The sequence below is a fragment of the Triticum dicoccoides genome, chromosome 3B (genome assembly GCF_002162155.2).
Source record: "Triticum dicoccoides isolate Atlit2015 ecotype Zavitan chromosome 3B, WEW_v2.0, whole genome shotgun sequence".
Taxonomy (NCBI): Eukaryota; Viridiplantae; Streptophyta; class Magnoliopsida; order Poales; family Poaceae; genus Triticum; species Triticum dicoccoides.
The window spans coordinates 289580720-289591008 of NC_041385.1; the positions used below are offsets into that span (position 1 = coordinate 289580720).

Consider the following 10289-nt stretch of genomic DNA (forward strand, 5'->3'; position numbering starts at 1 on the left):
CACAATTCCTCTTGGATGCTCTAGACCATGACGCTTAATCGTCTGGAAGAAGCACAGTCTTCAAAGGTAACAAGCGTCGGATCCACGCAGGATCAATCTCTTCAGTGATGCTCAATCACTTTGGGTTTGTAGGTGTTTGGGTTTGGGTTTTTCCTCACTCGATGATTTTCGCTCAAAGTCCTCGGAGGATGGGTTGCTCTCAAATGACAAGTGTCAGTTTCTCTCGGAGCAGCCAACCAGCTAGTGGTTGTAGGGGGCGGCTATTTATAGACTAGGGAGCAGCCCGACATGATAAGACATAAATGCCCTTTGATGATATGAGTGTTAGGTGGATAAGATATTTTGGGACAGCTGGCGCGCAGCACAGCAACGGTCGGAATTTTGACTCTCAAATTCCTCAGGGATATCATGTTCCTCACTGTGTAGGCAATCCGTACTGGCGAATTCCTAACTCCTCAGTCAGAACAAATTCCTTGGCGAACAGAAGAACTTCGTCTCTGTCGGTGAAGAAATTGACTGAACTGTATGAGATTTCCAATGGCTTCACTCGAAGGGATTGGTAGGTGTAGGATATTGAGTTAAGCATCACATGGAAATTTTTCCTTAGTATTTCCTCGACCCCCTTTAACAGTACGGTGTTTCCTATGACTCAAGAAGAAGAAAAAGAAAACTATGAAAACGAAAGTCTTCAAGCTTCATATTCCTTGCATGAATATCAAGTCTTCACGGACACACCAATTTCTTCACTTTCAAAGTCTTCATGAAAGTCTTCAGGAATACCAAAATCTTCAGTCGAAGATATTCATTTTTAGGGGTCGACTTTCTCTGTAAATATCAAACTCCTCATAGACTTATAGACATGTGTACACTCATAAACACATTAGTCCCTTAACCTATAAGTCTTCAATACACCAAAATCAATAAGGGGAACTAGATGCACTTAAAACTTCTCTTCTCTCCCCTCAGCCCAAGCCGTCTCTTCATAGCCCACTAATCCCTCCTAGGCCCAGCCTAACACCCCTCGCGTCCGGAACCGTCCGATCGAGATCGGAGGGCTCCAAAACACCCCCACACCCTCAAACCCTAACCCCCCTACCTATTTAAACACCACCCATATGCCATTTTGGGGCTACCCTAACCTTCCCCTACACCTAGCCTCCTCCCGCCTCGGTTCCGCCGCCTTCAGCCATAGCCCACCACTTGGCGCTGCCGCCGCCGCGCCCCGGACCAATTCGGGCGCGCCACGTCGCCTCCCACGCCGCCACCTCGCCTCCCCAGCGCGCCTCCACCACCATAGGCCCGCGGGCCTGGAATCAGCCCGCCCGAGCCCATCTGGGCCCGAATGAGCCTGTGCGCCGCCACCGCCCAGCATCCGGCTCCCGCTCCTCCCGAGCTCCTCTGCGCCTCCCGCGTCGATCCCGCTCTGGCCGCCGGACGTCGCCGGCGACCTCCTCCGCCGTCTCAGGTCGCGATGCACTCGGCCTCGTCGCCCCTCGCCTCGACTGCACCGCTCTGCGCGCCGCCACCCGACCTCGGCTCCGCCCCGACCCCGCAGTGCCTTGCGCCTCCTTCCGTCTATAGTTCGTCGTCCGGCCCTGCCTTCGGCCGGATCCGGGCAGGCGCCCGGATCCCCCCATCCTCGTCGTTCGCCGGCCCTCGGGACGCCGCCCCGCTCGTCGCCAAGCCTGCCGCCGGTGCAGCCTCCCCCGTTCGTGCGTGCGTGCGGGCAGACGCAAGGACGACGACCCCTCCACATGGGCCCCGCGCCCTCAGCCCGCGTGCGCCCCAGCCCAGCTCCGGCCTTCCCCGGCCTGCTTCCACCCTGGGCTTTGGCCCACTAGGTGAGCAGCCCAGCCTTCGCCTATCCCTCGCCCTAGGCATTGCTTAACTATACTAGTTGACCCGTTGCGCCAAATGGCGCAGAGACCTGCTGAAGACATGTTGTCGATGAAAATAGTTTCATGCTGCAAGAACCTTCAACTAAATCATGCTATTTTCTAAACATGTTTATTGCATTGTTAAATAATAGTCTGGGAAAAGGGAAACTTTTCATAATATGAATATGTTCAGTTTGAAAATATGGCCACCATGATGAGAGAGTAAAGTTGGCATGGTTGTATTTTTTTAGCAAGTTTGAAAACATGGTTCATGATGAGAAACCTGTCCATGCATATTGTCCTGCAAAAAAAGGGGGGAAAAGATAAGAAACCTTAGAAAAAAACATGTCTTTGTTATGCATATATGGAGATATAGGGATCAAGAGGTATTAGGATAGCCCATATGTTATTTAGCCCAGCCCACGTTGAGCGATGCCTGTGGCCCGTGAGAAGCTGAATATGGAAGCAGCAGGGGCGGAGCCAGCGAAGACTTCCTTTCTTTCTCGGTTCCTCAGCTGGGTGATAGAGAAGTTTCATCAGCCGCCGACCGGTGCGATTTTGCGCCAACTGGCACAAAGATCCGCTAAAACCATGTTGTCGATGAAAATAGTTGCATTTTGCGAAGACCTATTCGATATTTGTAGTAGAATGCTATACCGAAAATATGGTTATCGTGCTGATGATTCCAAGTTAGCAACATAAATAAATCCATAGTTTAGTTGATTTTGTTACGGGCAAGCACATATGAAACAAATTTAATCTCTTAGTTAGGGAAAACGGGGATCTGTTGCACCAAATGATGCGGAGGCACTCTAAATCCCTATGCACAAGGAAAAAATTATCCATGGTGCAATAACCTTTAATAAGAAACATGGTCCATTGTTGTCTACAATGAGATGTATATACACACATTTTAATTTGATAGCACAAAATATTTGCTACCATCTTCACAAAGAACCATTTAAAATCATGTACGCATTGAAAATATGAGCACTTTCCGATGACACTGTTTGAGCAAAACATACATAGGGTTTTGTTTAAAAATATATGTGTGTATAAAATCATGATTTCTTTGGCCATACACATAGTAGAATACAAATAAGCCAGGGGACTACATATCAAATCCCTTGCTCTTAAAACAAAACAATAAAATTTATCATTTCCTCTCTTCAGAGCATTCTCCTCCTCTCCTTCTCGGGTGCGCCGTGTGGCTTCCAACGAATCCTGCACCACCACCACCAAAGCCAACGCAAGTGTTATTTAGATAGCAGAAAAACAATGTGCAATACAATTATATAGACATCTCTAGCAAAATATTGATTGCACATGTAGATGGAGACTAAAACGAAGAAGGCATTAAGAATCAAGACGGAGAAGATCTGGTCATAGTATCAGCCAGGAGTCTCAAATGAAGTACCAGTCATGACAAAAAAACATACTGAGACTCCACCATGTGACTTCCACATAGAAGGTTCTCATATAGATGGACCAACGAGAAAAAATTACGACAGGTTAGACCAAAAAACAGGAAACATTTTCCTGTCAAAGGATCCACCTTGTGACTTCCACTTAGAAGGTTCTCATATAGATGGACCGACGAGACAAAATTACGACAGGTTAGACCAAAAAAAGGAAACATTTTCCTGTCAAAGATAATTCAAAATTAAAGAGAGGAAAATCACAGTCTCATTTTGCCAAAATTACTGTGTCGACATGATTGTTTTTTAGGCCCAAATTTGCTTGATTCTAAATAGATGACACGGTAAACTGACTATAAAAGTCGTCAGTTCATACCACAACCCAAGGACTAACAATGAACATCTCTCTATATGCAATATGATTTCAGAGTGAAATATACCATTATTTGCAATTGGACCAACCAAATGTGGTTTCAACTCCACATGAGAAAAACAATGTAGGAACTGAACATACATCCAAGCATACAAAACCAAAAATTCAAGCAAGAATTAGACAGGGCATCTAAGGCCACGATAGCATTCACTCACCCTGGTATCGGTGGAGCGAAATGTGTCAATGCCACGATAACATCCACATGTCCACCTTCAGGCCTCCCTGACTCCTCCTGCCGACCATGCGCCTCTGCCATGGCGTGTCCCCACATTCCCAGCCACGCCTTCTCAAGTACTCCCAAGAAGATAACGGCAATAACAGATTGTGCCAACATTATAAACTTAGTATTAGTAATTATTGGACATACATTTAACTTGCACATGAACTATGTAAAATGCAAAATTACTAATGCCAGCTTAATAAAATGACTCCGCAGTGTCGTACATGGCAAACCAAAGATCATACTTGGTATTATCTCAGGTAGCAACAAATAAGCTAAAAGAAGGGAAACTTAATTATGGTGCATTGTTGTCAACAATGAGATGTATACACACATTCTAATCTGATAGCACAAAATACTTGCTACCATGTTCGCACAGACCCATTTGAAATAATATACATGTACATAATACATTCTCCAGTGTACATTTACATAATGTCTCATAGTTTGGAAGAAAAGATATATGTCAATGGCGGTACATAAAACTAAAAATGAGTGTATTTGTCGCTAGGGAGTAAAAGGACCTATCATGGGTAATTGTATCCAGTATACAGAGAATATTTCTCTCTGTCAAATAACTCCAATGGGGCAGCCCGGTGCATGTAGCTCCCGCTTGCGCAGGGTCGGGGAAGGGTCCGACCACTTTGGGTCTATAGTACGCAGCCTTTCCCTACATTTCTGTAAGAGGCTGTTTCCAGGACTTGAACCCGTGACCTCATGGTCACAAGGCAGCAGCTTTACCACTGCGCCAAGGCTCCCCTTCGTCAAATAACTCCAATGAATCATAGTAAATTCAATACATTGTTTGGAAGAAAATATTGATAGAAGTCCATTGGGCGCTGAGGAATAAAATCGTTGGGGACTGAAAAATATATTGATTTTAGCAAAAAGCAATTCCTCCAAGTGAGAAACATTCAGTCCAAAACCACATCAAGACCAGCATACCTACAAAAAGAGAAAAGAGTCTGATCATTACAGTTGCTAGCAACCGAAACCTGGATCCTGCCCAGGTCATCAAATTAAACAATATGAATAGTTCAAATCGAAAGGTCATTTGTATCCAGCATAGTGTATTGCAATTATAACTTGAAGGGGTATGCTTGAACAAAACTGTATGCAGTCCCTCTCTCAGTGTTGACCTCCAGTCTGATGGTTATTTATGCAAAGACTACTGACGCTCTCAATTCCTGACTGGCACAAACCAGAGCATTGCTAACTGGCCAAATTAGTGAAAAGTGTTATGTGCTGATACCTTAAGGAAATGGGCCTTATTTGCCACTATCCTATTAAATTGTTCTCTGTCACCTCTGATATTTTCCAAATATTATTGTTACTTTGAAAGTAAGTTGTGATCCTTAAAAAATTCAGAGCCTTGATGTACAAAAGGCATCAGGTTTAGCCAGAGAGCACTCGAACAACTGTATACTGTTATCTACAACTTCCATAGTTACATTTCTTTCATGGCTCCGCATATAGGACACATCACGTCACATCCAATGAAATGGATGTGATTACTACTCCCTCCGTCCAAAAATACTTGTCGGAGGAATGGATGTATCTGGACGCAATTTAGTTGTAGATACATCCATTTTCATCCATTTTTTCGACAAGTATTTCCGGACGGAGGGAGTATAATATTATTTTGGAAACTCTAATCTGTAACATTGTGGCAATGATTTTCGACTTCAGAACCATGTTATCTGCACGTTAGCATGTAATCTAGTAATACTAGGACAACGTTCTACTTCGACTATACTTGATGCATAATGGTATTTGTCCTATCGGTCACTCGCATTACAAAAGGAGAACTTTCAATGGATAATATTAAGTTGATGACAAAACAGGAAGACATATTATACGAATAAAGCAAAATGAGTACTTCATTAAACAATAATTCTGGAACATATAGCTTTTCCGACTTAATAGAATTACCTCCAATGTGGTTTCGCTAATGGTGATATCTCAACTGGGTACTGGGTAGTCAAGAACAAATGTTCTAGGGAACTAAATGCACCTATAATTGTATGATATATTCGGCAACATGGTAATATTTCAAAACTATTGATGCCTGACACACATTAACTAAAAACCCAATTTCCCAAATGATGTACTTTTGATACCAAATATGTAGCTCCACAAACATTCATTGGCTAGCTGAAACAGTATAAATCTTTGAAACACTAACTGTTAAAACATTCCTCTCTAATATTGTATGTGATGTGAGGTTCTGCCCTATGCGCATCAAACGCCATAAAATCACAAATATACACTGAAAGAAACATCACATGCTTCAGGCTATACACCGTTTCAACCATTATGTAGAGGACACTATCATAAAGAAACAAAACAGGGGCCACTCACCTGCTTCTTCTGCTACCTTGTATATGCAGATAAAAGCCTCCAATAATGAAAGAATTCCTAGTTTAGGGATATGATATCCAATTCGCTAGTAATATGTCAACCAAAAATATTAGTTACAAATATTATAATTTTAGCCGGCAGCAGCAATGGCCCACCAACTCAAACAGTTGCATGTAACAACATATTCTATATCGAAATATAGACTACAACATGTACATGTACATGTTAAGAGGCTAAAAAATATGGTATACAATAGATTCTCAGGTGGGTTTTCTTATCTGCCCTAGTTGATTTTCGGAAGGGAGGTGTTCTTATATGTCCCCATATCCATCACGATCTATACAAAGTGAAGGTTCCTCCGGTTTTCATTGTGGACAGGGGGTCAAGCGAGCATCCCACAGTCACCTTGCAACAAAAGGAATGCAAACATTAAAAACGGGAGACCAAGTTGTGACAAACCTCACAAGGCCATTGCTGCTGTCACAAGACCAAGTTGTGACTAAGCAATGGCCCACCAACTCCTTGTATGATTGATTAGTTGTTATCATCATACCATTTTTTTTATATGCTAAAAAAAAAGGGCAACCTGGTGCATGTAGCTCCCGCTTGCGCAGGGTCCAGGGAAGGGTCCGACCACTTTGCGTACTATAGACCCAAAGTGGTCGGACCCTTCCCTGGACCCTGCGCAAGCGGGAGCTACATGCACCAGGTTGCCCTTTTTTTTAGCATATAAAAAAAAGGGCTCATTTATCATTTGCCAATTTCATGGTCAAGACAACCATTCTTTTCGGACAGGCATACACAATATACACTGAAAGGAGATATGATGACACAGTGGTAGGAGACACTGATAGTGACTCAACACGAAAAATAGTATGGAAGGAAATCCAACACAACTAAAGAACATTTTATGCTCAAAAAAACATTTGAGCCTGGCTCTGCAGCAGTTAAACGTAGTTCACTGATTTCACAACCAAGGAAATGTTTATACACTAACCACACTAATAAAATAAATAGAAAAGGAGACATGTAAGTACTCTCAAACAAGTATGGAACCCAAACTATATTGGTATGAGACGTGTGGGGCTCAATTGTACTGCAACTACTCAGAGCAGTATGGAACCTAAATTGTAATGGTATTAGATGAACAGTTTTTGAAAGAAATTGAGAACATTGCAGCCAAAAGAATAGGTAGTGTTGTGGACTACAAAAAAACATTCCAATAATTAAATTGGGTCAATTAAGCCGCCAACCTATTTACACGCAAGCACAAAATATAAGCAACATGAGGCAGAGCAAAATGCAACGTCCAGCCAAATCTGGGATATCAAGACAAACAATCAACCAAGGGCCATGATAGTATGTAGGAAATAAACTAATGTAGCATCTAGAAAGAAAAGGAACAAATCTCGACCAACAGAAAAAAGAAGCAACCTGGGACACTCAAGTAAGGGCCAAATTCTAGAATGAATAATTGAGAAACAGCAAAATCAAGGAATTAATCTCATCTGAAGCATGGGCCCTAGCAATGTTCAGAACATGATATCCTTTACCCTTATGGTTAATACGAAAGATTGTGTAAAATGAAGTATCAACATATGATCTGAAACAAGAAAATAGCAGATGCAATTGCTCGCAAGATTACACTGACCAACCCCACCGATGGCTTCTTGGACAATGCCAGATACCGATGCCTCCGTCAATCAAATCCCTAGGAATTTTCCTGCAGACAGCAACACACAAAAACAAATCTCAGAACACGGCACCACTCAGTAGAAATCCTAAAACTGCACTGGACAATGCCAGCAAAAAAGTCACACCCCACCGACCATCATTACCACATACTGTAAATTTTGCATTTTCAGTGTTACAACCGTTCATACATATATCTTCTACAGTGCAGTTTTCCAGAAATAGACCGAGTTAATCATTCTGTTCTACAAAAAGACCTAAATCGCTACTGCCGAGTATCCACGCTCGAACTAAAAACATAATCCCCATTTTTCCGTTAGCTTTGTGTTTGAGAAAGCACACAGACAGTCCAAACCATACCTGGACTCATATCACTCTGATAATTTCAGACAAGTTTTTGAACAAGCAATAGGAAACAACCATTTATTCTGGACCAAATTCGAGGAGTGGAACCCCCAAAATTCTCATTATTCAGGCTTTACATAATCTCACAACACGGTAACAACAGTAGCTTTCCTATATGTTGTTCCTGATCATCTGGTTTTCTAATGTTCAAGGCATATAACAACGACTCACTCTACACATGTTCACACGGAAATATGCATATCATATAACACCTATAATCAATACTCCCAGCACAGACACACAAAATCATACAAGAAACGAAACCAAAACACCGCATTCACCAAATAAGGAGATCTGAATATCGGGAGGGAGGCGGATGGTACCTCTAAAAGTCGAGGAACTCGAGCTTGCTCGAGTACATCATGGCTAAACGCATACAACACAGACGCAGCATGTAGTGCAGGAGGACCAGGGAGAGCAGGGATTCGGAGCATACCTTGCCGGGGACGAGATTCCTGGCGGCAAAAGTGGAGCTGACTCGCGGCGGCGACGGAGGTGACTCGAGGCGGCGGCCATGGAGACTCCACGCGGCGGCAAGCAAATCCAGGTGACAGCGGCGGCAAGGTCATCGGGTGCCCTCAATCCAATCCGCTGCCCTGCTCTTGTCTGAGCTCCATTGCGGCGTATCCCCGACGTGTTGACGGCGTCCCTGACGGTGCGTCAATGGCGCGGCGTTTGAGAGGAGGGAGCGGGGAGGAGACGAGGCGGAGGGGGTGCGGGCTCGAGGGTGGCGACGTGGGAGAGGAGGGGGCATAGAGGAGACAAGGCGGAGGGGGCGCGGGCTTGACGAGGAGGCTTGGCGGCTAGGATTTTGACCCTTTTGCACGTTCCACAGGACGAGCGCGGCGAGCGGGCGGAAGGGATTAGCGACGAAGACCCGGCCGTCCATGCAGGAGGCCCCCTGTCCGAGGACGAGGGGCGCCAACGGGGAGGAGGAAGGAGGAGAAAGGATGCGGCGGCCGGCGGCTATCCGGACGAGCAGGAAGGAGGTAGGGCCTGCGGTGCCTATGGCGTCGAGCAAGGGAGGAAGGAGAGGTGTGGCGGCCAGGTTTGGGGCGGAGCGGGGGAGGAAGGTGAGGTGTGGTGGCTAGGGTTGGTGCGGGTGTGGGCTCTGGTGTGCCACGAGCATTGGGAGCGGAGCGCGTGCGGGGATTGGGATAAAGCCTTTTTCACGCGAGATCAATCAACCCAGCCAATAAATATGTGGCGCGAGCCCACCAGTAATTGGACAGCCAGAACAACCACGAGGTGAAATCAGGTTTGACAACAGGTAAAAATCCTTCAGCTCAGACACTCTAGATGATCAGATCCAACGGCCAACGAAGTTTGCAATCGGGGGAGCCTCCTGGAGGTGGGTTGGCTAGCTTCTGTTTTGCTTTAAATGACGCCCTTCTGTTTTTTTTTAAATACTGCCAAGTCCCTGAAAACTTATAATATGTGTGCAGGGACGAAGCTCTAGTCTGGACGCTAAGGTCAATTGACCCCAATGCCATGGAGTATTGGAAACTACTACGTCTATCAGAACTGCGTTTGACCCCAGCCCAAAAAATTAGTTGACCCCAGCCCAGCAGCTAATGTTCAATTATTCAATGTCTCAGCCCATAACATCCGTAAATTCTATTTCCTCCGTTTCAAATTACTCGTCGTGGCCTACAGCTCTACACAGCACCAACACACAAGGCCCAATGCATAAGACGTGGATTAGGCTTACACACGTACACGTTGACATTTGGTCTGCAATTTCTATAGATGTATGTGAAGTCGTGAATAGCCGACACATGGAGTATTTAACCAAAAACTACCACATTTCATGAAAACGTGACAGGAAACTACCACTTTACATTTTTGTGCGAAAAACTACCACTTTTGTCCTAATCCGTGGC

At 44.6% G+C, this 10289-nt stretch overlaps 1 long non-coding RNA gene across 1 annotated transcript; it reads right to left on the reverse strand.

The window, feature by feature from the left end:
- Positions 1-2837: 2837 nt before the first annotated feature.
- On the reverse strand, positions 2838-9548 carry LOC119275940. The gene is made up of 4 exons (XR_005136097.1): positions 8843-9548; positions 7961-8032; positions 3884-6714; positions 2838-3101 (listed from the first exon to the last, which is right to left on the reverse strand). It is a non-coding gene; the product is annotated as an uncharacterized LOC119275940 (long non-coding RNA).
- Positions 9549-10289: the final 741 nt, after the last annotated feature.